Source organism: Rhinolophus sinicus, linkage group LG06 (genome assembly GCF_036562045.2).
Source record: "Rhinolophus sinicus isolate RSC01 linkage group LG06, ASM3656204v1, whole genome shotgun sequence".
NCBI lineage: Eukaryota > Metazoa > Chordata > Mammalia > Chiroptera > Rhinolophidae > Rhinolophus > Rhinolophus sinicus.
The window spans coordinates 79,621,077-79,628,018 of record NC_133756.1 but is presented as its reverse complement, the minus strand read 5'-3'; positions in this window follow the sequence as shown (position 1 = coordinate 79,628,018).

The following is a 6,942-nucleotide window of genomic DNA, read 5'->3' as shown; positions in this document are numbered from 1 at the left end:
CAGAGCGGCTAATTATACAGGGGCCACGCCCTGCACATTCATACCTAACCTGATTTTTAAAAGAAGTGATTTTTTTCCCTCCCCCAGTTTAATTATTTTCTACAGCTCAGCAACCAGTTGGGTTGCTTCCTTTTGACGTACTTTCTTCTCATCAAGAGAGTGGGGAGCCTCTGTCCTCACACATAGGCAGCTTTTCTGAGTGGAGGGGCCCCTGGGGCAAAAGCTGAGGTCTCTGCAGAGGCCCGAGGGACAGAGGGTTATTAACTGGGTCATACAAGTCAAATAATTTGCAGGCCTATATTTCAGAGGAGAGATTTTCTACCCTGGGACTGTGGAGTTGCTTCTCATCTTAAGGGAACTGATAAGTTCAATTTGATTTGGATTTTAGGATTTGGCATGAAGTGGCTACTAATTATTGAACTCAACTTGCCAACTTCCAGACACTGTCTTAGGTACACTATCTATATGCATTCATTTCATCCTCATGACAACCTGTTCAACAAACCCTATTTAATAGCTGAGAAAACTGAATCTCTAAGATCACTTGCTGGCTTAAGTCAACTGGCAGAACTGAGATTTGAACCCAAGGCCTTTGAGCTGCTAAAGTTCCTTCTTCAGTTAGCTTCGTGAATATCTCAGTGGAAGGTGGCTTCTGAAAATCATGCCTGTCCCAGCAGCCCTAACAAGATACATACAGACCTTACTTTATTTCTATCAGAGCAAGTCAGAACCTGCTTGGATCCAAAGGACAGAGAAACAGTAATGAAGGGAATGCAAGCAATGCCAGGCCAGGTGGCTGGGTCCTCAGGGCCCAAACACTTCATTCTCATCTGTCTCCACAGTAGGTTTGCTGTGTGACTCAGAAAAAAATCTGTCCAGTCTGTCTGAGCCAGACCATAGGAAATACCCTCCAAATAAGAGGCCAGTGAAGTGCAGAACTCAGGTAATCTCAGAAGTGAGCTATTAGAGTATGACGATCATATAAATACAGAGCTCAGGAAGAAAAGTGAGAAAAACTACTCCAGTTGAGTCCTCTCTCTGACAACCTGCAGGAAGACTTGCCAGGACATGCCAACTGGTCACTTCTAGGCTGTGACCCATTGCCATGGTCCTGGGAAGCCAACACTCCCTAACAAGTAAAGAGCAGTTCCTCTCCCAGTCTGGGTTGGATGGGACAAAACAGAAGGTGGGTGTGGCTAGGGTGGCAGGTTCTGGGTTGTGTGTAGAGGAGTGGGTTTCCCTCCCTTCCCCTAGAATCCAGGTCAAGCTCAGGAGCCCCCGCCCCTTTGGCTCACCAGGCTGAACAGCTGATCCTTTGCAATAACATCCCTGGGAACAAAAGCAGAGACAAGCTTTGTTCACAAAGCAGCCCAAGTTTTAAGAGGAGTGGAGTGATGATGAGGGTGGAGAGTACTGGCTTCTTAATAGGGATTCCCTCTTACCTGATGTCTCTGTTTTTAGGCCCCACAGGTGTTCCTCTTGTTTGAACTCACTGGTAAATTGGCTAAGAGCTCATGAGGCCTGCTAGGGTAGGGAACCCTTTCTCAAAAAGTGAGGCCCGGGGGTGGCCGGATGGCTCAGTTGGTTAGAGCGGGAGCTCTGAACAACAGGGTTGCCAGGTGGATTCCCACATGGGCCAGTGAGCTGCCCCCTCCACAACTAGATTGAAGACAATGAATGGCTGCTGAGCTGCCAGAGGGGCGGCTGGATGGCTCAGTTGGTTAGAGTGCAAGCTTTTAACAACAAGGTTACTGGTTCAATTACCTCATGGGATGGTGGGTTGTGCCTCCTGCAACTAAAGATTGAAAACAGCGACTGGGCTTGGAGCTGAGCTGCTCCCACAACTAGATTGAAGGACAATGACTTGACTTGGAGCTGTTGTGCCCTGGAAAAACACACTGTTCCCCAATATTCCCCAATAAAAGAATGTAAAAGTCAGGCCCAATTACACTGGGCTCTTGCCAGAGGTGTAGAGGGAGAGGGAGAGGAAGAACAGTACTTTCCTGGTCTGCTGGATGGGGATATGTTCCCCCCTTTTCTCCTGATAATGTCTCCCCAAACCTGTGAGAACAGGCTATGAGGAGAAAAGGGCAAGGAGGGCAAGAAGGAGCAGAAGAGGAAAAGCAAAGCATCTGGTTATGGATCCAACATCAATGTTAGCTGAGCCTGGGGCGCTGCACTGGGAGGCCCCTGCTCCTTAGAGTTCATGTGCCTGTCTTCTGTGAGTCTGGGGGATGATTCTTAGTCTCAGAAATAGGCTGACTCAGAGTAGGAAACATTGGCGAATGGAGATTCACAAGTAAAGGAGATGACCCTGTATAATGTGGAAGAACTAAAAGTTAGATGAATGCAAGTGGGGAAATGGATGGATAATAGATATGTTAATGGTCGACGAGTGGGCAGAGAAGGATGGATGGATGGATGGCTGATGGATGGATGAATGGGTGGGTGGCTGAGTAGGTAGTTGGTAAATTTGATAAAACAGTTGAAGAAAAGGAAGGGGAAAAAGGCAATAAGAGAGGGAGGAAGGAAGATAGGTGGAAAGGAAAGAGGTAAGAGAAGGGAAGAGAGAGGAAGGAAAAAGATGGATAGGTAGTAGGTAGGTGAGTATGCTGACAAGTGTATAGCAACTGGCTCTTCCAGGGTGAAAAAGCACTGGTTTATAGTGTTTGCCAGTTTTTCTCACTGTGATCAATTTCAAGCTGCCAACACGAGGTGTATGGGGAAGAGATGCACATGATTGGCTCTCCCAAGCCAGTGGGAGCCAGTTTCAGCCCATGACAGGACTGGTGGATGATTGAGGGAGATGAATAGATTGTAAGAGGGAGGATAGAAAGATGGATGCTGGAGAATGCCACTCTCAGTTGTCCTGAGGGAGGAAAACAGGTCCAAATGATTTCAAGGCAGTGGAAATTATCTCTTCCACAAGGCTTTCCCTCTGACCCAGGCCCACAGTGATGGCTCCCTCCTCTGAACTCCTGTAACATCCCTGTCTGTCCTACTCAGTGGCCTATAGTTCCTGATGTTGTTGATTATTCACTCATTCACAGAGTTCTCGAGCATCTTACCATGCATGTGCGAGGCTCTAAACAAGGGACTGATCACATAGGCCTGAATGAGTTGGGGAGCTCAGTCCAGTGGGAAAACAGACCAATGAGTCAATCATTTGAATTTGGCATGAACAGTGAAAGAGAAAAGTTTGTGTGAGGAACTTGGGCTGTCTAGAGGAGGGCTGCCTATTTTCCTTCCTCCTGCCCACCTGGCTGAGCACAGCTCAATTCCCAGGCACAGAAGCATCCCCCCAGCCAGACAAAGGCAGCATTGGATTTGACTTGGCAGATATTTATTTGGTTGAATTCTTAGTTGATGCTGGTTGACTGGTCTTTAGAACCTCCTGGACAGGGGCCCCAGACCCCTTCCTCCCTTGAGGGCACTGCTCTGTCCAAGTGCCTTGCGGGCGTTAGAGGCTCCTGGGGATCCCCAGAGTCCAAGGCCTGAAAAGCCTTCTCAGGGGAAGAAGTCAAACACGCAGCTGCTCTTCTGGGACTTGCTGCAGCCCTCACACTACTACGCCACGACTGCCAGCCCTGTGGCTGAACTAAAGAGCGAGGTTTCTATTTCCTTGAGTATTGAGGTCGGGAGTGGGCAATGGGGACTGTCCATGGGAAAGTGATTGCTCCCAAGCTCCTCCAAGCCCCTTACTTCAGCTCTGCCATTTGTGCCCGTCAAAGCGCCTAACTACACTCAACCCCATCTGCCTGGGTCCTGCCCCTCTCCAACCCAAAATCTAGTTGCACAGGCATTTTCAGGTAACATGTAGAGTCTATGTGTCACATGCAAACTGGCAAAAAGCCCCCAAAGGCCACCTATTTGCCACTGTGGTGAGAGGTGCCTAAAAGCCAAGCAACCTCTTCCATTTTAAAGACCTTGAAAGAAAGGGATCCCATGAACTCCCTCAATCACTCGTCTATTATCTTATCCTGTTCTCACTCTAGTCTAGCTTAAAGCCTTCCTACTGCAACGTTTCTCCATATATGAGGTGATGGTGGAATTTGACTTGCTGCAGTCCTTACTATCTCTTGCAAGGTTTAGGAGGTAAGAAGAACTGGCAGGTGTGGACTGCGGAGAAAGATCCTTATGCAGCTGGGGTGAATTCTTTCTCTTCAAACTCAGCATGCCCTACCAACCAACCTGCACTGAGTTCCTTCCTCCTGTCTATGAGCCAACCCCAAGCCTTCTCCCAGCATTCTTTCATGAGGCATCTCAAAGCCGTTCCCTGATTCAGCTGGTAAAGTAGCCTCACCCACGCACTGCTATGGCCTGGTAACACCAGATTCCCCCACTAATCACCTTCACATGAAAGAGGAAACCCCTTGAAAGGATAAAACTTCTCAGCTTTCTTGGGATCCAGGGTTGGGATGGAGCAGCCAGTTGGTCCATAGCATACATCTGAGCAAGACTCTATCTAGAAATGACTTCTAAAAGACACGCAAGAATGTTAGACTTCAGGTCAAGATGACAAAGTAGGTAAATGCTGTGCTCACCTTCTCCCATGACATCAAAATTACAACTACAACAACCATCATTGAGAACCACCTTAAGACTAGCTGAACAGAATTCCTACAACTAAGGATATAAATAAGAAGCCATGTTGAGACTGGTAGGAAGGGTAGAGATGTGAAACAGGCTGGTCCCACACCCACATGTGGTGGGTAAGAATCAGGAGGGATATCTCAGGTGCGACGGCTTCCCCCCAGGGAGTGAGGAATCTCAGCCCCACACTGGGCTCCCCAACTCAGAGCACCAGAGCTGGTAAGAGGAGTCCCCACAACATATGGCTGTGAAAATCAGTGGGGATTCTGTCTCGGTGAGATAGAGGACAGGTGTACACACAGGCATCTTCTTAAAGGGCCCAAGTACAGACTCACTAGCTCACAAACACACACACTAAGTTCCAGCAAAGAGATAGCAGCTCGCAAAGCACCAGGGACATATGGGGAGGAACTGAATTATTTGAATTTAGGGTTAGGGCTAGAGGGGAAGCTCTCTCCAAGACTGAAATTCTGGCAGGCATCATTGTTCCTTTGTTGACCCCTCGCCCCATGCAGACAGCAGGCACAGGCAAGCATCAAATCTAAGTCTCCATTAACCTGGCTAACACCACTCGCCCAGCCCTGGTGATTCCCGGAGACCCTGCCCTACCCAATTCACCCACTAGCCCAAACCTTTTTCAGCAGCTGTTCCACCAAAGCAGCAAGCCTTGCTCACACTGTGGACTTTCCTAAAATCTCTCAAAGGTCCACAAACCCCAAACAAACAGTGGATGGCCTCATCATGCCCTATCTCTCTTGCTAAGCAGCTCCAAGCCCAGCATTAGTGGCAGTTGGCCTTGACTCACAACATGGCCTCTCCCAGGTGTCTCCAAGCTGAGCAACTACCAACTGTAGATCACTTTGTAGCTCCTACCAGGTGGCCCCAGATGAGGCACAGGCAGCAGCTGACCAGGACTTGCACCAGAGCCACTCCCAAGAAGCCCCAGAACCAACACACCTGGTGGCCAGCTTCAGACCATACAAGAGCACCATCCAATTAGCTCCACAAATGACACACACGAAGGATGTACTTATCAGTCACCAGAGCCCCACTAAAGTAAATCCTGTCCCAGGGGGTCAGCCTGCTCAGCTGTAGTCACGGCTAGTCCTCACAGCCAGTGAGCCTGATGGTTAATATCACCCACTGATGTGCTAATAGCAATAAAGGGACAACTACAATAGAGGGCACACACAACCCACACAAGGGACACCCTTGGAGCATTCGGCTTAGGAGACTACAACACTCAGCCCCACAGGACACCTACTACATAAAGCCACACTGCCAAGACTGGGAGACATAACAGACCTACCTAATACATAGAAATAAATACAGGGAGGCAGACTAAATGAGGAGACAAAGAAGCATGTCCCAAATGAAAGAATGGGACAAAACTCCAGAAAAAGAACAAAACAAAATGGAGGCAAGCAATCTACCAAACACAGAGTTCAAAACACTGGTTATACCCTTCTGCACTGCTGGTGGGACTTCAAATTTGGTGCAAACATTGTGGAAAACAGTATGGCAGTTCCTCAAGTGATTAAAAATAGAACTATCATATGACACAGTAATCCCAGTTTGGAGTATTTATCTGAAGAAATCCAAAAACACTAATTCAAAAAGATGCATGCACCCCAATGTTCATTGCAGCATTATTTACAATAGCCAAGATAAGGAAACAACCTAGTGTCCATCGATAGATGAATGGATAAAGAAGAGATGGTACATATATACAATGGAATATTACTCTACCATAAAAAAGAATGAAATCTTACCATTTACAACAACATGGATGGAGCTAGAGGGTGTTATGCTAAGTGAAATAAGTCAGACATAGAAAGACAAATACCACATGATTTCATTTATATGTGGAATCTAAAAAAAATTAATATACAAACAAAATAGATATAAACTCATAGATACAGAGAACATTTTGATGGTTGCCAGATAGAGGAGGCTGGGTGAAAAAGGTGAAGGGATTAAGAAACACAAATTGCTAGTTACAAAGTAGTCATGGGGATGTAAAGTACAGCATAGGGAATATAGTTAATAATATTATAATAACTATGTACGTTGTTAGGTTTCTGACACTTACCTAGGATTCTGCAATACTAGAGAAATTGGGGGGCTCACCTGGTAAGTTATATAAATGTCTAACTACTATGCTTTACACTTGAAACTAATATAATATTATATGTCAACTGTGGAAAAAAAAAAAAAAAAACAATTTAAAAAATAAAAGCCAAAGGGAATTTTTAAAAAACCTATAGATGGTCTCAAATCAGGGAAGATGCTATGAACAGTAAATATTAAAAAATTATTTTGAGGGATTCAAAAAAATGGTGGCGTGAG